Below are 22742 nucleotides of genomic sequence, written 5' to 3' on the forward strand. Positions count from 1 at the left end.
AAGGTGTGTTCAGCCCTTGTTACTAAATACCAATTCTTGAGAGACAGAACAGGAAGGGGATATATAAGAACATGACAAGAATTTTTCAATTTCATAAACCCTTAAATACTTCCTTGATATTATCTTGAAGGTGATACATGTTTAATTAATAGTGTTATTTTTCCATTTAAGGAGTCATGGCATGAGATTCTTAAGAACAAATTTAAGAAAGAAAGATCACCCTTGTCGCTAGCTTGTAATATTTGAATCTAAATCGCTGTTACAACGCATTTGCATTTGCAGCGCTAGCTTGTTAACTTGTTAACAGTCGCTCGCGCGCTCCTTTTTCAACGCGTTCTTCAAACAGCTGTGGTAAGTCGGATCAGTCTACAAACACGGTGAGTCATGTCATCCTCTCCCAGCATTGCTACCTGTTCCATTTGCCACATGTTTACCATAGCTCTCTCTGTCAGTGATGAGGGATTTACATGTCATAAATGTAGGGAAATAGTCAGGCTGACAGAGAGAATCTCAGAATTAGAGACACGCATCCAAACTTTAATCGAGGATAGTAAGAATGCAAGGGCTTCAGATACTGTTTTGGATGCGACTAGCTTAGTGAACTCTGTACATTGTTCGGTTCCGGCTGTAGAGCCCGCACAGCAGGGCACTTGGGTAACGGTGAGGCGGCCTAGCCGCGGAAAACACCACTCTTCCGTTCCAATAAGAACATCAAACAGGTTCTCCCCACTCAGTGATACACCCACTGAGAATCCTGTTGAAAGTGCCCTAGTTATTGGCGATTCTATTACACGGAACGTGAAAATAGAGACACCAGCCACCATAGTCACATGTTTGCCGGGAGCCAGAGCACCTGACATCAAAGCAAATTTAAAAGTGCTGGCTAATGCTAATCGTAAATACTCTAAGATTATTATTCACGTCGGCACTAATGATGTTCGACTTCGCCAGTCGGAGATCACTAAAATTAACATTAAAGAGGTGTGTGAACTCGCAAGTACAATGTCAGGAGAAGTAATTTGCTCTGGCCCCCTTCCTGTTCGTCGGAGTGATGAGATAGTTAGCAGATTATCATCACTCAATGGCTGGCTGTCTAAGTGGTGTCCGCAAAATAATATAGGTTTCATAGATAATTGGAAAAGTTTTTGGGGCAGACCTGACCTGTTAAAAAGAGATGGTATTCATCCCTCCCGGGATGGTGCTGCTCTTCTCTCTAGTAATATGGCACATAGTCTTAGAACTGAAACATGACAAACTGGGGCCCAGGTCAGAAAGCAGCAGACAAACTGGCTAAACCGACCGTCTGCTAGCTGCCTCACGTTACAGAAGTCAGAAAATTCAGATAACTCTCAACACATAGAAACTCTTACACCTAGATATTTTCAAATAGAGACTGTGTCTGTACCCTGAATTAGTAAAAACAAAAAACTTCCAAACCCATTTAATGGTAAAAATTTAATTGATGTTCAACAAATAAAAAATAGAGATAATAATGCTAAACAAATGATAAAACTCGGGTTGTTAAATATTAGATCCCTTTCTTCAAAATCACTTATTGTTAATGATATTATCAAAGATAATAATCTAGATGTGCTGTGTTTGACAGAAACTTGGCTAAAACCGGACGATTACATTACTTTAAATGAGTCTAGTCCTCAAGGTTATGATTATCGACACAATGCCCGTCAGAAAGGCAAAGGGGGAGGTGTTGCTGTAATCTATAGTAATATTTACAGTATTAGTCAGAAGTCTTTCAAATATAATTCCTTCGAAACTATGGTACTTTACGTAACATTATGTAAGTTGACATTTGTGCTGGCTACTGTATACAGGCCACCAGGACACAATACAGACTTTATCAAAGAATTTGCTGACTTTCTATCAGTAGCTGCAGGTAAAGTCCTTGTTGTTGGTGATTTTAATATTCATGTAGATAATAAAAAAGACGCATTAGGATTGGCATTTGCAGATATTCTAAACTCTATTGGTGTTAGACAACATGTGTCAGGACCCACTCATTGTCGTAATCATACTTTAGATCTAATATTGTCACATGGAATCGATATTGATGCTGTTGAAATTCTGCAGCAGAGTGACGACATCTCAGATCATTATCTAGTCTCGTGTATACTACATTTAGTCAAGGCGGCTAAACTGCCTCCATGCCATAAATATGGTAGAACCATCACTTCTACCACTAAAGATTGCTTTATAAATAATCTTCCTGATCATTTTCATCGCCTTAGCATACCAGACAGCTTAGAAGACCTCGATGTTGCAACAGAAACTATTGCCTCTGTCTTTTCCAGCACATTAGACTCAGTTGCTCCTTTGCGTTTAAAAAAGATTAAGGAAATTAATCCAATGCCATGGTACAATGACCACACTCGGGCCCTAAAGTTAGCAGCCAGAAAAATGGAGCGCAGCTGGAAGAAATCAAAACTAGAAGTATTTCGTATTTCGTGGAGAGAGAGAATGATTGAGTACAGAAAGGCCTTAAAATCTGCTAGATCTGCCTATTTTTCAAAACTCTTAGAAGAAAATAAACACAACCCTAGGTATTTATTTGATACAGTGGCTAAATTAACAAGAAATAAAGCTTCAACTTCTGATGTTTCCAAAGAGCACAGCAGTAATGACTTTATGAACTTCTTTACTTGCAAGATTGATAATATTAGAGAAAAAATAATAACCATGCAACCGTCTACTACAGTATCGTGTCAGATAGTGCATTGTAGTGTCCCTGAGGAAAAATTCAATTCATTTACTGCTTTAGGAGAGGAAGAATTGTCTAAACTTGTTAAATCATCAAAATCAACAACATGTATGTTAGACCCTATACCGACTAAGCTATTGAAAGAAATGCTTCCAGAGGTCATAGACCCTCTTCTCAATATCGTCAATTCATCTTTATCATTAGGATACGTACCAAAAACTTTTAAGCTGGCTATTATTAAACCTCTTATTAAAAAACCACAACTTGATCCTAGAGAATTAGTCAATTACAGGCCGATCTCAAATCTCACTTTTCTGTCAAAAATACTAGAAAAGGCAGTATCATCACAGCTATGTTCCTTTTTAGAAAGAAATGGTATCTGTGAGGATTTCCAGTCAGGATTTAGACCGTACCATAGTACTGAGACTGCTCTCATTAGAGTTACTAATGATTTGCTCTTATCATCAGATCGTGGTTGTATCTCTCTATTAGTGTTACTGGATCTTAGTGCAGCATTTGACACTATTGATCACAATATTCTTTTAAATAGACTCGAAAATTATGTTGGCATTAGTGGAATTGCATTGTCATGGTTCAAATCATACTTATCTGACCGTTATCAGTTTGTAGTAGTAAACGAAGACATGTCATATCGATCACAAGTTCAATATGGAGTACCACAAGGCTCAGTACTAGGACCGTTACTGTTCACTCTGTACATGCTACCCTTGGGAGATATCATTAGGAAGCATGGCGTTAGTTTTCACTGTTACGCTGATGATACTCAGCTCTATATTTCTTCGCGCCCTGACGAAACTTCGAACCAATTCACAAAATTAACGGAGTGCATAGCTGATATAAAAAATTGGATGACCAGTAATTTCCTACTACTAAATTCAGAAAAAACAGAGATTCTAATTTTTGGACCAAAAACTTCTTCACGTAATAACCTAGAATATTGTCTAACACTTGATGGCTGCTCTGTTAAGTCTTCGTCGTCAGTTAGGAACCTAGGTGTGCTCTTTGATACCAATCTTTCATTTGAAGGCCATGTTACTAGCATCTGTAAAACCGCATTCTTCCATCTTAAAAATATATCTAAACTACGACATATGCTCTCAATGAAAAATGCAGAACAGTTAGTTCATGCGTTCATGACCTCAAGGCTAGATTACTGTAACGCTCTACTGGGTGGTTGTTCTGCTCGCCTGATAAATAAACTACAGCTCGTACAAAATGCAGCAGCTAGAGTTCTTACTAGAACCAGGAAGTATGACCATATTAGCCCAGTTCTGTCAACACTGCATTGGCTTCCTGTTAAACATCGTATAGATTTTAAAATCTTGCTAATTACTTACAAAGCACTAAATGGTTTAGCTCCCCAGTACCTGAGCGAGCTCCTAATTCATTATAGTCCTTCACGTCTATTGCGATCTCAGAATTCAGGCCAGCTGATAATACCTAGAATATCAAAATCAACCGCAGGCGGTAGATCCTTCTCCTATTTGGCACCTAAACTCTGGAACAATCTTCCTAGCATTGTTCAGGAAGCAGACACACTCTGTCAGTTTAAATCTAGACTAAAAACGCATTTCTTTAACCTGGCATACACATAACACATTACCAATTTATATTTTCAAATCTGTTAAAGGATTATTAGGCTGCATAAATTAGGTCAGCCGGAACCGGGAACACTTCCTATAACACCTGATGTACTCGTTACATCAGAAGAAGAATGGCATCTACGCTAATATTAGTCTTTCTGTTTATCCCGAGGTTCACCGTAGTCAACCGGATCCGGGCCGTATCCAGGTGAGACCAAGGACCTGCACCTTGACACGACCACAACGCAGCCCTGAAGTATCAGCAGAGATTGAGTCAACTAGATCATCCCCTGTGAAGGCCTCATCGACACGACAGCCACGACACAGTTCCTCAACAACCGTCCATACCGGCGTGATGAATACGATCCTCAATTGGATGGAACTGAAATAAATACTTTTAATGTTGCGATCCTATTGGACTTATGATAGCAACCTGAATTGTAACAAAGCACTGTTGGCCAGAGGAGAACTGGCACCCCGACTAAGCCTGGTTTCTCCCAAGGTTTTTTTCTCCATTTTAACACCAATTTGCCACTTGTCTGCCACCTGATGTCACCTGATGGAGTTTGGGTTCCTTGCCGCTGTCGCCTCTGGCTTGCTTAGTTGGGGACACTTGACTTGACATTTTGATATTCAACAGTGCTTTTGATCTGCCTGCATTGACACTATTCTTTAAGAGCTGCTGTGCAGTCAAACAATGTACCAGTTATCAATGTAAAGCTGCTTTGACACAATCTACATTGTAAAAAGCGCTATATAAATAAAGGTGACTTGACTTGACTTGGTTGACATTGAAGAGATAAACAGTATTCACAGCAGATTTAGCAGAGTAAAGAACAATTTTCCAAGCATCCAACAGACATCTGACACCAAAAAGGCAACTAATAAAGAAGTAAGCCAAATGATATGACACCTCAATGGATATTTACAGTAATGGATGTCTTTATTTTTTATTTTTATTGTTTTTTATTTTTAGACTGAGGATCTATCTGTAATCCAAGACATATACCAAAAGAGACAAAGGTCTGAAGAGGTAAATAGAATAATCTTCAGGATTTAAGAATAGGTCAAAGTATACTGTTATTAAATAAGTGCATGTGTTTTTGTGGATAGAGTGAATCAGGAGAAGATGAATACAGCATAGGGATCCACTTGGAGAAAATGAGAACAGAATGCTTGAAGGAGACACCAAATGTCCGCCTTTTACAAGACTGCATGGCACGGACAAGGAATGAGAGGGCAGATTACATGAAACATCACTCCACAAAAGAAATACTATCACGATTTCCAGCCCTTAAAATCCCCTCAATTGTGAGTAGAATTGTATTCAAAATTATGACTTCAAAGCCATGAACATTTGAAAGTTTTTTTTAAATATATATATATTTTTTTTTAATAGCTTGTGTTAGAGTTTGAAAGCATACTTGATGCAAACATTAAAAAAAACATCCTGAAAAATCTGGACCTGGTGGCACAGAAAGTCATTAATGAGTGCCACAGAAGAGAAGTTGGGGTGGAAATTTGTGCTGAGTTGGCTGAAGCGAAAAAACTAATGTTGATTTGGCACACAAAGGCATATGATGAAAATGTAATTAATCTCTGTTTTTATGTATAATAAATATACAATTCACAATTAACACTAACATATAATATAATATCCATGGATATTTTCACAATTTTATATTTAAAGTCTCTCAATGGCTGCTGCTATCCTGCTGCTTCCACTTTTATTCAAGGAGAGTCTGAGATCTCTATATTTTATCAATGAGGTATAGTAAACATATATATATATATATATATATATATATATAATCATGAATGGTATTTTAACTGCTTTATATCATTATACCTTACATTATCTGTTCTTTGTTTAGGAACCCCATACACCCAACCCTGTGGGACGTGCCTTGGATGACGAGTCTCTTCTAGAAATATTGATGGAAGGGGAGAAGGTCTGTGAAGTGGATGATCTGACCATGGCTCTTGTTCTGATGGCAATACACTTCATATTTTAACATAGAATATGCTGCAAAGATGAGAAACACCCTGAAATTTGTTGAAAGGTTTTTAATGTGCCATTACGCAGAGACCAAAATACCACCCACAGTGATTAAAATGGCCATTTTTTTTGTTTGATTAAATGTACATATGTGTGTGTGTGTGTTGGGGGGGGGGGGGGGGGGGGGGGGGGGGTAAATACCTGGAATGGGTTGTTGTGAACATTCATTTTTTTCCAAAATATTCCAAATATATATAAATATATAACCAAAATACCACCCACAGTGATTAAAATGGCCAGTTTTTTGTTTGACTGAATGTATTGTAGGGGGAAGTGGGTAAATAATATTTTCTCCCCTAAATATTGTGAATAATCAGATTTTTTTTCATGAAAGAGAATATTCTATATTAGTTTCAATAAGTCTTAATTGGTACTTTGTGTCCTGTGCTCAAATTTGTATATGCCTATATGAAATAAATAATTCATGAAGAATAATAGGTTGTGTCTGTGTTGTGAATTGGGATTAAAGTAGTAATGTATAATAATAATAATAATAATAATAAATAACTTACATACATGCATACCAAAAGGGTGTCTAAAAAGGTTCAAAATGGAACCAATGCTGTTCATTAATGCACCTTTAAGGGAAGGTTCCAATTAGAACCTTTTCAAAAAGGTTCAAAAACAAACCTTTAAGGTTCCCCCACAGTTGCAATTTCCAGGAACCTCAAAAGGTTAATTTTTGAACCTTTCCTTCTTAGAGTATACTAAATAAAAAATAACATGCATTTTGTATTATCTCCCCTATTTTGTTAAAATTATTAACATTTTCACAGATTCTGGTTCACATACTTTTTCTTGCAACTGTATTTCTGGCCCAAGAGCACTTGATCTTGAACTTTCTATACATTTACTCATTTACTCCTAATGTTACTTCAGCCATACAGAAGTCCATATTAGAGCAACTGAACTTATTTCTGGCAAATTAGTCCTCAATCCTGAACTTTTTATACAAACTTACATCACATTGACTCCTTGTGATGATATGTTAGCTATAGAGTATTGCATATTTGACCTAATGAACATATTTCTAGGAAATCAGTACTCGATCTTGAACTTTCAATATATACTCATTGACTCCTGATGTTACATCAGACAGACCGTAGTACATATTGGGCATAAAGAACATGTTTTTGGCTCAAGAGCACTTGATCTTGAATTTCCATTTTAAACCTTCTTAAATGTTTTTGTCCCAAGAGTCCTCGATCATGAATTTTCTATGCATACTCTTTGCCTCACTCTGATGTTACTTCAGGATTCTTTGGCCAAAAATATGTAGGTCAAATATGGACTTCTGCATGAAGTTCATGATCAAGGTCTCTTTTGCCAAAAGTATGTTCAGTAGGTAAATTTTAGTCTACTGTCTGGCTGATGTAACATCTGAAGGAGTCAATGATGTATTGTTCATGTTCAGGGACTCTTTGGCCAAAAATATTTTCAATTGTTCAAATATGGACTTTTTTATGGCTGATGTCAAATCAGAAGGAGTCTATGAGTACAAACATTTCAAGATTAAGTTCTCTTTGGCCAGAAATATGTTCGCTTATTAAAATATGGACTTCTGTCTGGCTGATGTAACATCTGAAGGTGTTTTTGTATGTATAGAATGTATAGTAAGTTCGTGTTCAGGGAATCTTTAGCCAGAAATATTTTCAGTTTGTCAAATATGGACTACTGTCTGTCTGATGTAACATCTGAAAGGGGCAAAAAGAATGTATAGACAGTTCAAGATCAAGATCAAATATGGACTGCTGTATGGCTGATTTAACATCAGAAGGAGTCTTTAAGAATGTATAATAAGTTAATTTTCTGGGACTCGCTAGCCAGAAATATGTTTAGTTTACCAAATATGGACTACAATTTTGCTGATTTAACATAAGATTAATGTCAATGAATGGAATCTTCTCTATGGCTGATAACATCCAAAAGGGGCAAAGGAAATGTATAGAAAGTTAATGAGTTAAAGTACTCTTTGGCCAGAAATATGTTCAGTAGGCCAAATATGGACTTTTTTGTGGCTGATTTAACATCAGAAGGAGTCTATGATTATGTAAAGTAAGTTCTTGTTCAGCGTCTCTTTGGCCAGAAAGGTTTTCTGTTGGTCAAATATGGACTTCTGCATGGCTAATATAACAACAGAAGTAGTTCTTAGGACAGAAAAAATCCATCATCAAATCCATATCCATCAAATATGCAATAATCTATGGCTGACGTATCATGCAAAGTAGTCAATTTGTATTTAAATAAAGTTCATAACTGATGACTAATTTTCCAGAAAAATGTTCAGTAGGTTAAACATGGGCCCATATATGGCAAAAGTAACATCAAAGTAAGGCAATGAGTATGTATAGAAAGTTCATGATCAAGGACTCAGAAATATGTTAATTTTTGTCAAATTTGGACTGTCTGTCCAATTTTGTCAAAATTAGTCTGTCTGATGTAACATCAAAAGAGTCAATGAGTATGTATAAAAAGTTCATGACTGAGGACTAATTTTCCATAAATATGTTCAGTATGTCATACATGGCTGGTTACGTATGTAAGGGAACGAGACGCTGCGTCCGATAGGATCGCTTTGGGAATGCCCCCAGCGTGATAGCGTCTGATGCACGTCTGTCAACTAGTCCAATGGCGAGAGTGAACGTCACGGGCGGGTGACGTCACGGCCAGGAAGGGATAAATACACATCCGGCGAGACCGGCTTCAGCTCAAATTGCCGAAGCAAATCGATCACAGGGATGCAGGGAGTATGGCAACACGACGCAGCATCTCGTTCCCTTTCTCAGGGAACTATGGTTACATACGTAACCTGAGACGTTCCCTTTCGAGGGAACTCGCGCTGCGTCCGATAGGATCGCTTTGAGAACGATGTACCAAAAACGCCATATTCACAAATACCTGTCTGTGTGAAACTCTGGCACACTTAAGACAGCAAAACCAATGATCCTGGAGCCGCGCCCACACAAATGTGAGAGGCGAGGACCAACCGGCTACACTGCAGATCTCTTTGAGGGAAACCCCTGAAATTAAGGCCTTGGAGGCCGCCATACTCGCCATGCTCGCACTGGACACAGCAGATTCAGTTTCTCCTGGTCTGGGGTAACAAATGGAGGAAGGCAAAAGGCTTGCAACACTATAGGCCTCGGAACGTTAGTCAAAACCTTCGGAATATACCCAGGTTTGGGGTAAAGGAAGGCTTTGACCATCCCCGGTGCAAACTCAAGACAAGTTGGGGACACTGAAAGGGCCTGAAGGTCTCCTACTCTCTTAAGGGGTGAGATGGCAAGAAGGAAGACAGTCTTAAGTGTCAGGAACTTATCTGAGACTGACTCAAGTGGCTCAAATGGAGCTGTAGATAGGCCTTCTAACACAATAGCCAAATCCCAGGCAGGGACCCTCGTGCGCATCGCAGGCCTCAGCCTCTGGGTGCCACGGAGGAAACGAATAACTAATGGGTTTTTCCCAACAGTAGTACCATCCACATGGGCATGGTAAGCAGATATAGTTGAAACATACACCTTAAGTGTAGATGGGGTCAACCCAGATGAGAAGCAGCACTGTAGGAACTCAAGTACTGAACCTATCGGGTAGTAGACTGGATCCAACTGTCATTCTTGACACCAGGAAGTGAAAAGTTTCCGCTCTAGAGTGAAGAATGGTCTCTACAACCTCAGTTGAGAGACCAGCCTCTATGAGTTTGGCGCCCTCAGAGGCCAAACCCACAGATTCAACATTTCTGGACGGGGATGACATTTCATCCCCACAGATTCCACATTTCATGCCCCCCGCCTGAGACAGGATCTTCCAAGATGAGCCATCGAGAGGAGCTATCAGGTCCGAAAACCATATTCGGCTCGGCCAGTGAGGTGCTACTAGCAGTAGACTTATCCCTTAATCATTTTCCCTTAATGATTTTAGCAAATGGCTGCAATATAACAAAGAGTGAAAAATTTAAGGGGGTCTGAATACTTTCCGTACCCACTGTATGTGTAAAACAACGTCAATGAAATTGACCTATATTTATGGCCTTGCGTGACGTCATTGGAATGCGTCGTAGGCGAGGCTATAATTAGATGAACCGCAGGTGCATCAACAGATATTTTGTCTGAAGAGCAGTCCTGGGACATCCCAGTGCGGCAATGAAGCGCAGCTTTTCGTTCCCGCCTTTTTAGGGAACAGGGTTGCAGGGCGTTCCCTTTCAAAGGCTACACTCCAAGCTGCGCTTTATCAGCGATATGGGAACGAGAATACCCACGCCACGCACTGTGTGTCCGGACCCCCTGGCTGTGAAGTGTGTCACAAAGCGCAGAGAGTCTCAGACACTAGCTTGCGATGTTGACTCAAGGACGCAAGAGCCTGGAGTAACATGAACATCCAAACTATAAAACCTTATGAATGTGTGTGATGAGGACCAGCCTGCCGCATTACAAACATTTTGTAAGGAGGCGTCCCCCACCAAAGCTCTAGAAGAGGCAACCCCCCTGGTGGAATGAGCCCTGATGCCTTTTGGCGAAGTGTGACCACCATAGGCAAGGGCAATAGCATCTCTTACCCATGGTCTGTTTCGTGGCGGCCGCACCTCTGTTATGACCGCCATGACAGACAAACAGTTGCTCTGACTTACGCCACTGGCTAGTGCGGTGGACGTAGGTCTGAAGAGCACAGACTGGACACAGTCTGTGAAGTCTCTCCTGATCCGGCATTGTGAACGGCGGAGGGCAGAAGTTCCTCAAGAGTGACTGGATGCAAGGTCGAGAAAGGTACCTTCAGCAGATAGTCAGGATGAGGATGCAAAATAGCTTTCACCATTCCTGGGGCAAAGTCTAAGCAGGATGGCACAATGGACAGAGGCTGCAAGTCCCCAATTCTCTTAAGAGAAGTTATAGCCATTAGGAAAACCATTTTCAGAGTTAACAGCTTGTCAGAAACTGACTCTAACGGTTCAAAGGGGGTCTCAACCAGGCCCTCTAGGACTATTGCTAGGTCCCATGAAGGGATCCTGGTTCTAGAAGGAGGCTTAAGCCGCCTAGCTACTCGAACGACGCGAGAGAGCAAGGGACCCCGTCAATCAGAGTGTGGCAGGCCAAAAGAGCGGCCACATAAACCCTGAGAGTGGCGGGGCATGTGCCTGTTGATAATTTTCCCTGCAGAAAATCCAGAACTGTAGCAATCTGGCAGTTAACCGAATCTGCATTGTGTGCAATACCCCATCTTTCAAAGACACCCCATTTGTTGGCATAACTTGATCTAGTGGAGGGAGCCCTAGCATTTAAAATGGTCTCAATAACATCAGGCTAAAGCCCTGTGTCTCTCAGTTGGTTCCCCTCAGGGGCTAAAAAAAGGTTTCCACAGGGGATGAAATATTGTCCCCTGCACCTGAGACAGAAGGTCCCTCTTCTTCGGTATTGCCAATGGCGAGCCGTCGAGGAGAGATGTTATCTCCGAGAACCATATTTCATGCAGCCAATGCATATCAGTAAAAGCCAAGTCCCTTGTTGGCGAGCTTTGGCTAGAACTCCTGGGAGCCCAGAAACCGGAGGAAACGCATGCAGGTGCATTCTGGGCCACGTATGCACATCACATCCAGACCCAAGGGGAGCTGGGTGACTCCGAAAGAAATAGAGTGGACATTGCGCTGCCTGTTGGGGGGCGAAGAGGTCCATCTCTGTTTTATAAAATCGTTACCAGATTTGTTTGACTACCTCGGGTGGAGTTTCTACTCCCCTGTCGGTATGCTCTGTCTGGACAGATATCTGGGGATATAAATCGCCCTGAGGGACAGGAACTTGTCCTGAGCCCAGAGCAGAATGTGCTGCACTAGCCTGTCTAGACGTCGCAAACGCAGTCCACCCTGCCGATTCGTATTATTTTGTGCCGATTCACAAAGTGATGAAGGAAGGAAAGAGTTTAAGCAGAGCTGCTTCACTTCACTTCACAGTATGGTCTCTGAAGACAAAAGACCTGTTGATGCACCTGCGGTTCATCTAATTATAGCCTCGTCTACGACGAATTCCAATGACGTCACGTAAGGCTATAAAATGGCATTAGGAAAATGGCTATCAATTTCATTTTATTATAGCCATTAGGAAAATGGCTATCAACGTCAATTTCATTGACGTTGTTTAACACAAATATTCACAGCTGGTCACGACTAAAGATGTTCCCATAGCGCTGATAAAGCGCAGCTTGGAGTGTAGCCTTTGAAAGAGAACGAGTCGATAAGTGTGTATAGAAAGTTCAAGATCCAGTACTCTTTGGCCAGAATGTTGTTCAGTAGGTCAAATATGGACTTCTGAATAACTGTTGTAACACCAGAAAGAGGCAATGAGTTCAAAGATCAAGAAAGTTCAAGATCGAGTACTTTTTGGCCATAAATATGTTCACTTGGTCAAATGTGGACTACTGTATGGCTGACTTATCATTAGAAGGAGTTAATGAGTATGCATAGAAAGTTCATGATCGACGATATTTGGGCCAGAAATGTTCAGTAGGTTAAATATGGACTTCTGTATGGCTGATGTAACATCAAACAGAGGCAAAAAGAATGAATAGACATTGCTGGCAAAGAGTACTTGATCTTGAACTATGTTCAGTAGGTCAAATATGGACTGCAGTATGGCTGATTTAACATCAGAAGGAGTCTTTAAGAATGTATAATAAGTTAATTTTCAGGGATTCTTTAGCCAGAAATATGTTTAGTTTATCAAACATGGAATACAATTCTGCTGATTTAACATCAAAAGAAGCCAATGAATGGAATCTTCTGTATGGCTGATAACATCCGAAAGGGGCAAAGGAAATGTATAGAAAGATGATGATTGAGTACTCTTTGGCCAGAAATATGTTCAGTAGGTCAAATATGCAATACTCTATGGCTGACTTGTCAGCAGAAGGAGTCAATAGTAATGGATAAAAAGTTCAAGATCAAGTACCCATTGGCCAGAAATATGTTCAGTAGGTCTAATATGCAATACTCTATGGCTGACGTATCATCAGAAGCAGTCAATGAGTATATATAAAAAGTTCATGTTTGTGGACTAATTTTTCAGAAATATGTTCAGTAGGTCATACATGGGCTCATGTATGGCTGAAGTAACATCAGTCAATGAGTATGTATAGAAAGTTCATGATTGAGGACTAATTTACTAGAAATTTGTTTAGTAGTTCTAATATTGACTTCTGTATGGGTGAAGTAACATCAGATGGAGTGAATAGAAATGTATAAAAAGTTCAGATTCAAATTCTCTTGGGCCAGAAATATATCCATTAGGTCAAACATGCAGTCCTCTATGGCTGAGGTTTCATCAGAAGAAGTCAATGTGAATGTATAAAACGTTCATGATTGAGGACTAATTTGCCAGAAATATGTTCAGAAATTCAAACATGGGCTCATGTATGGATGATGTGACATCAGAAGGCTTCAATGAGTATATATGTAAATAGTTCAATATTAAATACTGTTTGGTCAGAAATATGTTCTATCAGCCAAATATGGACCACTGTCTGTACTGATCTAACATCAGATGGAGGCAATGGGTATGTATAGAAAGTTCATGACTGAGGACTCAGAAGTACAGTAGTGCCAGAAATATGTCCATAAGGTCAAATATGCAATACTCTATGGCTGACGTAAAAGGAGTCAAAAGTTCAAGATCGAGTACTCTTAAGCCAGAAATATGTCCATTAAGTCAAATATGCAATACTATATGGCTGACATATCATCAGAAGCAGTCAATTTGTATGTATAAAAAGTTCATGTTTGAGAAATAATTTTCCAGAAATATGTTCAGTAGGTCATACATGGACTCATGTATGGCTGATGTTACATCAGAGTGACTCAATGAGTATGTATAGAAATTTCATGACTGAGGACTGATTTGACAGGAATATGTCCATTAGGTCAAATATGCAATACTATATGGCCAACGTATCATCAGAATGAGTCAATAGTAATGTTTAGAAAGTTCATGATCAAGGACTCTTGGGACAGAAAAAAATTAAGTAGGTCTAATACTGACTATTGTTCTTCTGATGAAACATCAGAAGGAGTCAATGAACATGTATGGAAAGTTCTATATCGAGTACTCTTGGGCCAGAATAACTTTGAACATATGTTCAATATGCCAAATATGGACTCCTGTTTGATGCAACATTAGAAGGAGTCAATGAGTCTCCAAAAGAAAGTTCAAGATCGAGTACTCTTGGGCCAGAAATATGTTCATGATGTCAAACATGGACTACTGACTGTCTGATTTAACATTAGAAGGAGTCAATGAGTCTGTACAGAAAGTTCATGAACGAGGTCTCTTGGGTTAAAAATATGTTCAGTAGGTCAAATATGGACTTCTATATGGCCAATGTGACATCGGAAGGCTTCAATGAGTATGTGTAAAAAGTTCAATATCAAATACTGTTTGGTCAGAAATATGTTCTGTCAGCCAAATATGGACTACTATCTGTACTGATCTGACAGATGGGGTCAATGGGTATGTACAGAAAGTTCATGACTGAGGACCTATTTTATAACATCAGAAGGAGTCATTGATATATATTTAAAGTTCAAGATTGAGTACTTTTAGGCTAGAAATATGTTCATTTTGTCAAATATGAATTACTATCTGTCTGATGTAAAATAGGAAGTCAATGAGACAGTAAAGAAAGTTCAAGCTCATGTACTCTTGGACCGGAAATATGTTCATTATGTCAAATATGGACTACTGTCTGACTGATGTAACATTAAAAGGAGTCAATGAGTCAGTAAAAAAGGTCATGAACAAGGACTCTTGGGTCAGAAATATATTCAGTAGGTCAAATATGGACTTCTATATGTCTGATGTGACATCAGAAGGCTTCAATGAGAATATGTAAAAAGTTCAATATCAAATACTGTTTTGGTCAGAAAAATGTTCTGTCAGCCAATTATAGACTTCTGTCTGTACTGAGCTAACATCATATGGAGTCAATGGGTATATATAGAAAGTTCATGACTAAGGATTCGTTTGCCAGAAATATGTCCATTAAGTCAAATATGCAATGCTCTATGGCTGATGCATCATCAGAAGGAGTCAAGTTACATTTGTAAAAAGTTCATGATTGAGGACTAATTTTCCAGAAATATATTCAGTATTCAGTGGGCTCATGTATTGCTGAAGTAATATCAGAGTGAGTCAATGAGTATGTATAGAAAGTTCATGATTGAGCACTAATTTGCCAAAAATATGTTCAGTGGGTCTAATATTGACTTCTGTATGGGTGAAGTAACATCAGAAGGAGTGAAAATAAACAGTTCAGATTCAAATAAAATTGGGCCAGAAATACATCCATTAGGTCAAATATGCAATCCTCTATGACTGATGTATCATCCGAAGAAGTCGGTGTATGTTATGAAAAGTTCATGATTGAGGACTAATTTTCCAGAAATGTGTTCAGAAAGTCAAACATGGGCTCATGTATAGCTGAAGTAACATCATACTGAGGCAGTGAGTTCATGATCAAGGACTCTTGGGACAGGGAAAATTTAAGTAGGTCTAATATGGACTACTGTTCTTCTGATGTAACATCAGGAGGAGTCATTGATATATATCAATCTTAAAGTTCAAGATTGAGTACTCTTAGGCTAGAAATATGTTCATTTTGTCAAATATGGATTACTGTCTGTCTGATGTAAAATAAGAAGTCAATGGAGACAGTAAAGAAAGTTCAAGCTAAAGTACTCTTCGACCAGAAATATGTTCATTATGTCAAATATGGACTACTGTCTGACTGATGTAACGTTAAAAGGATTCAATGAGTCAGTAAAAAAGGTCATGAACGAGGACTCTTGGGTCAGAAATATATTCAGTAGGTCAAATATGGACTTCTATATGGCTAATGTGACATCAGAAGGCTTCAATGAGAATATGTAAAAAGTTCAATATCAAATACTGTTTGGTCAGAAAAATGTTCTGTCAGCCAAATATGGACTACTGTCTGTACTGATTTAACATCATATGTAGTCAATGGGTATACATAGAAAGTTCATGACAAAGGATTCATTTGCCAGAAATATGTCCATTAGGTCAAATATGCAATAATCTGTGGCTGACGTATCAGAAGGAGTCAAGTTACATGTGTAAAAACTTCATGATTGAGGACTAATTTTCCAGAAATATATTCAGTAGGTCATATATGGGCTCATGTACGGCTGAAGTAACGTTAGAGTGAGTCAATGAGTATGTATAGAACGATTGAGGACTAATTTGCCAGAAATATGTTCAGTGGGTCTAATATCGACTTCTGTATGGGTGAAGTAACATCAGAAGGAGTGAATAGAAATGTATAAAAAGTTCAGATTCGAAAAATCTTGGGCCAGAAATATATCCATTAGGTCAAATATGCAATCCTCTATGGCTGACGTATCATCAGAAGAAGCCAATGTATAAAAAGTTCATGACTGAGGACTAATTTTCCAGAAATGTCAAACATGGGCTCATGTAGGGCTGAAGTAACATCATAGTGAGGCAATGTGTATGTATAGAAAGTTTATGATCAAGGACTCTTGTGACAGAAAAAAATTATGTAGATCTAATATGGACTACTGTTCTTCTGATGTAACTTCAGGAGTCAATGAATATATATGGAGAGTTCAAGATTAAGTACTCTTGGGCCAGAAATATGTTCATTATGTCAAATATGGATTACTGTCTGTCTGATGTAATATTAGAAGGAGTCAATGAGTCTGTATAGAAAGTTCATGAATGAGGACTCCTGGGTCAGAAATATGTTCTATATGTCAAATGTGAACTTCTTTATGGATGAGGTGACATAAGAAGGCTTCAATATAAAAAGTTCAATACCAAATACTGTTTGGTCAGGAATATGTTCTGTCAGCCGAAGATGGACTACTGTCGGTACTGATCTAACATCAGATGGAGTCAATGGGTATGTATAGAAAGTTCATGACTGAGGACTAATTTTCCAGAAATATGTCCATTAGGTCAAATATGCAATACACTAGGGCTGACATATCATCAAAAGGAGTCAAAAGTTATGTATAAAAAGTTCAAGATCGAGTACTCTTTGGCCAGAAATATGTCCATTAAGTCAAATATGCAGTTCTCTAGGGCTGACGTATCATCAGAAGCAGTCAATTTGTATGTATAAAAAGTTCATGTTTGAGGACTAATTTGCCAGAAATATGTTCAGTAGGTCTAAAATTGAATTAACATCAGCAGGAGTGAAGAGAAATGTATAAAAAGTTCAAAGTCAAATAATCTCTGGGCCAGAAATATATCAATTAGGTCAAATATGTAATACTCTATGGCTGAAGTAACATCAGAGTGAGTCAATGTGTATGTATAAAAAGTTCATGACTGAATTTTCCATAAATGTCTTTAGAAAGTCAGACATGGGCTCATGTAGGGCTGAAGTAACATCATAGTGAGGCAATGAGTATGTATAGAAAGTTCATGATCAAGGACTCTTGGGACAGGGGAAATTTAAGTAGGTCTAATATGGACTACTGTTCTTCTGCTATAACATCAGAAGGAATCATTGATATAATACGGAAAGTTCATGAACGAGGACTTTTGGGTCAGAAATATGTTCTGTATGTCAAATATGAAATTCTATATGGATGCAGTGACATCAGAAGGCTTCAATGAGCATATGTAAAAAGTTCAATATCAAATACTGTTTGGTCAGAAATATGTTCTGTAGCCAAATATGGACCACTGTCTGTCCTGATCTGTTATCAGATGGAGTCAATGGTTATGTAAAAAGTTCATGACTGAGGACTAGTTTGCCAGACATATGTCCGTTAGGTAAAATATGCAATACTCTATGGCTGACATATGATCAAAAGGAGTCAATGGTTATGTATAAAAAGTTCATGACTGAATTTTAAATAAATGTCTTTAGAAAGTCAAACATGGGCTCATGTAGGGCTGAAGTAACATCATAGTTAGGAAATAATACGGAAAGTTCATGAACGAGGACTCTTGGGTCAGAAATATGTTCTGTATGTCAAATATGAAATTAAATATAGATGCAGTGACATCAGAAGGCTTCAATGAGAATATGTAAAAAGTTCAATATTAAATACTGTTTGGTCACAAATATGTTATGTAGCCAAATATGGACCACTGTCTGTCCTGATCTAACATCAGATGGAGTCAATGGTTATGTACAGAAAGTTCATGACTGAGGACTAGTTTGCCAGAAATATGTCCATTAGGTCAAATATGCAATACTTTATGGCTGACGCATGTTCAGTAGGTAATACATGGGCTCATGTATGGCTGAAGTAACATCAGAGTGAGCCAATGAGTATGTATAGAAAGTTCATAATTTGCCAGAAAAATGTTCAGTAATATTGACTTCTGTATGGGTGAAGTAACATCAGAAGGAGTGAATAGAAATGTATAAAAAGTTCAGATTCGAATAATCATGGGCCAGAAATAAATCCATTTGGTGTAAATATGTATAGATGGTACATCTATGGCTGATGTACCATCAGAAGCAGTCAATTTGTACGTATAAAAAGTTCATGATCGAGGACTAATTTTACAGAAATAAGTTCAGAAAGTCAAACATGGGCTCATGTATAGCTGAAGTAACATCATAGTGAGGCAGTGAGTTCATGATCAAGCACTCTTGGGACAGGTAAAATTTAAGTAGGTCTAATATGGACTACTGTTCTTCTGATGTAACATCAGAAGGAGTCATTGATATATATATTTAAAGTTCAAGATTGAGTACTCTTAGGCTAGAAATATGTTCATTTTGTCAAATATGGATTACTGTCTGTCTGATGTAAAATAAGAAGTCAATGGAGACAGTAAAGAAAGTTCAAGCTAAAGTACTCTTCGACCAGAAATATGTTCATTATGTCAAATATGGACTACTGTCTGACTGATGTAACGTTAAAAGGATTCAATGAGTCAGTAAAAAAGGTCATGAACGAGGACTCTTGGGTCAGAAATATATTCAGTAGGTCAAATATGGACTTCTATATGGCTAATGTGACATCAGAAGGCTTCAATGAGAATATGTAAAAAGTTCAATATCAAATACTGTTTGGTCAGAAAAATGTTCTGTCAGCCAAATATGGACTACTGTCTGTACTGATCTAACATCATATGTAGTCAATGGGTATGCATAGAAAGTTCATGACAAGGATTCATTTGCCAGAAATATGTCCATTAAGTCAAATATGCAATAACCTATGGCTGACGTATCAGAAGGAGTCAAGTTACATGTGTAAAAAGTTTATGTTTGAGGACTAATTTTCCAGAAATATATTCAGTAGGTCATATATGAGCTCATGTACGGCTGAAGTAACATCAGAGTGAGTCAATAAGTATGTATAGAACGTTCATGATTGAAGACTAATTTTGCCAGAAATATGTTCAGTGGGTCTAATATCAACTTCTGTATGGGTGAAGTAACATCAGAAGGAGTGAATAGAAATGTATAAAAAGTTCAGATTCGAAAAATCTTGGGCCAGAAATATATCCATTAGGTTAAATATGCAGTCCTCTATGGCTGAAGTAGAGGACTAATTTTCCAGAAATGTCAAACATGGGCTCATGTAGGGCTGATGTAACATCATAGTGAGGCAATGTGTATGTATAGAAAGTTTATGATCAAGGACTCTTGTGACAGAAAAAAATTATGTAGGTCTAATATGGACTACTGTTCTTCTGATGTAACTTCAGGAGTCAATGAATATATATGGAAAGTTCAAGATTGAGTACTCTTGGGCCAGAAATATGTTCATTATGTCAAATATGGATTACTGTCTGTCTGATGTAATATTAGAAGGAGTCAATGAGTCTGTATAGAAAGTTCATGAATGAGGACTCCTGGGTCAGAAATATGTTCTGTATGTCAAATATGAACTTCTTTATGGATGAGGTGACATCAGTAAGCTTCAATGTAAAAAGTTACCAAATACTGTTTGGTCAGGAATATGTTCTGTCAGCCAAAGATTACTGTACGGACTACTGTCTGTACTGATCTAACATCAGATGGAGTAAATGGGTATGTATAGAAAGTTCATGACTGAGGACTAATTTTCCAGAAATATGTCCATTAGGTCAAAATATGCAATACATTAGGCCTGACATATCATCAAAAGGAGTCTAAAGTTATGTATAAAAAGTTCAAGATCGAGTACTCTTTGGCCAGAAATATGTCCATTAAGTCAAATATGCAGTTCTCTAGGGCTGACGTATCATCAGAAGCAGTCAATTTGTATGTATAAAAAGTTCATGTTTGAGGACTAATTTGCCAGAAATATGTTCAGTAGGTCTAAAATTGACCTGCATGGGTGAATTAACATCAGAAGGAGTGAATAGAAATTCATGACTGAATTTTCCATAAATGTCTTTAGAAAGTCAAACATGGGCTCGTGTAGGGCTGAAGTAACATCATAGTGAAGCAATGAGTATGTATAGAAAGTTCATGATCAAGGACTCTTGGGACAGGGGAAATTTAAGTATGTCTAATATGGACTACTGTTTTCTGATATAACATCAGAAGGAATCATTGATATATATGGAAAGTTCATGAACGAGGACTAGTTTGCCAGAAATATGTCCATTAGGTCAAATATGCAATACATTATGGCTGACGCATGTTCAGTAGATTATACATGGGCTCATGTATGGCTGAAGTAACATCAGAGTGAGCCAATGAGTATGTATAGAAAGTTCATAATTGATGACTAAATTTGCCAGAAAAATGTTCAGTAATATTGACTTCTGTATGGGTGATGTAACATCAGAAGGAGTGAATAGAAATGTATAAAAAGATCAGATTCGAATAATCATGGGCCAGAAATAAATCCCTTAGGTCAAATATGTAATACTCTATGGCTGACGTATCATCAGAAGCAGTCAGTTTGTATGTATAAAAAGTTCATGATCGAGGACTAATTTTACAGAAATTAGTTCAGAAGGTCAAACATGGGCTCAAGTATGGCTGAAGTAATGGCACAGTGAGGCAATGAGAACGTATAGAAAGTTCATGATCAAGGACTCTTGGAACAGAAAAAAATAAAGAAGGTCTAAAATGGACTACTGTTCTTCTGATGTAACATCAGAAGGAGTCATTGATACATATTTAAAGTTCAAGATTGAGTACTCTTAGGCTAGAAATATGTTCATTTTGTCAAATATGGATTACTGTCTGTCTGATGTAAAATAAGAAGACAGTAAAGAAAGTTCAAGATCAAGTACTCTGGAACCAGAAATATGTTTATTATCTCAAATATGGACTACTGTCTGATTAGAAGACAGTATTAGTATGAGCATTAGAAGGCGTCCATGAGTCAGTAAAGAAAGGTCATGAACGAGGACTCTTGGGTCAAAAATATGTTCAGTAGGTCAAATATGGACTTCTATATGGCTGATGTGACATCGGAAGGCTTCAATGAGAATATGTAAAAAGTTCAATATCAAATACTGTTTAGTCAGAAAAATTTTCTGTCATCTCTATGGCTGACGTATCATCAGAAGAAGACTGTATGTTTATACTGTATGTATAAAAGGTTCATGATTGAGGGCTAATTTTCCAGAAATATGTCCATTAGGTCCAATATGCAGTACTCTATGACTGACGTATCATCAGAAAGAGTCAATTTCCATGAATAAAAAGTTCATGATTCAGGACTATTTTTCCAGAAATATGTTCAGTAGGTCATACATGGGATCATGTTTGCCTGAAGTAACATCAGAGTGAGTAAATGAGTATGTATTGAAAGTTCATGATTGGGGACTAATTTGCCAGAAATATGTTCAGTAGGTCTAATATTGACTTCTATATGGGTGAAGTAACATCAGGAGTGAATAGAAATGTATAAAAAGTTCACATTCAAATACTTTTTGGGCCATAAATATATCCATTAGGTCAAATATGCAATACTCTATGGCTGAAGTAACATCAGAATAAGTCAATGTGTATTTATAAAAAGTTCATGATTGAGGACTAATTTGCCAGAAATATGTGTAGAAGATCTAAAATTGACTTCTGTATGGGTGAAGTAACATCAGAAGCAGTGAATAGAAATGTATAAAAAGTTCAGATTCGAATAATCTTGGGCCAGAAATATATTCATTAGGTCAAATGTGCAATCCTCTATGGCTGACGTATCATCAGAAGAAGTCAATGTGTATGTATAAAAAGTTCATGATTGAGGACTAATTTTCCAGAAATGTGTTCAGAAAGTCAAACATGGGCTCATGTGTGGCTAAAGTAACATCATAGTGAGGTGTATAGAAAGTTCATGATCAAGAACTCTTGTGACAAACAAAATTTAAGTAGGTCTAATATGGACTACTATTCTTCTGATATAACATCAGAAAGGAATCATTGATGTATA

General features: G+C 37.9%; 2 protein-coding genes across 3 annotated transcripts in view; one reads left to right on the plus strand and one right to left on the minus strand.

The window, feature by feature from the left end:
• LOC127514149 (uncharacterized) overlaps positions 1–22742 on the minus strand; it is a 358601-nt gene that overhangs the window by 127209 nt on the left and 208650 nt on the right. The window lies entirely within an intron of this gene.
• Positions 1–22742, plus strand: part of LOC127514176 (uncharacterized) — a 194749-nt gene that overhangs the window by 19688 nt on the left and 152319 nt on the right. Inside the window, exon 2 of one of the 2 annotated variants that reach the window (XM_051896708.1) lies at positions 4493–5100. The exons of the other annotated variant lie outside the window; for it this stretch is intronic. The gene's annotated coding sequence lies outside the window, so the exon portion shown is untranslated. Of the gene's footprint in view, positions 1–4492; positions 5101–22742 lie in introns of those variants that run through there. 2 annotated transcript variants of the gene reach the window in all.

The sequence above is a fragment of the Ctenopharyngodon idella genome, chromosome 1, assembly GCF_019924925.1.
Source record: "Ctenopharyngodon idella isolate HZGC_01 chromosome 1, HZGC01, whole genome shotgun sequence".
Classification (NCBI taxonomy): Eukaryota; Metazoa; Chordata; class Actinopteri; order Cypriniformes; family Xenocyprididae; genus Ctenopharyngodon; species Ctenopharyngodon idella.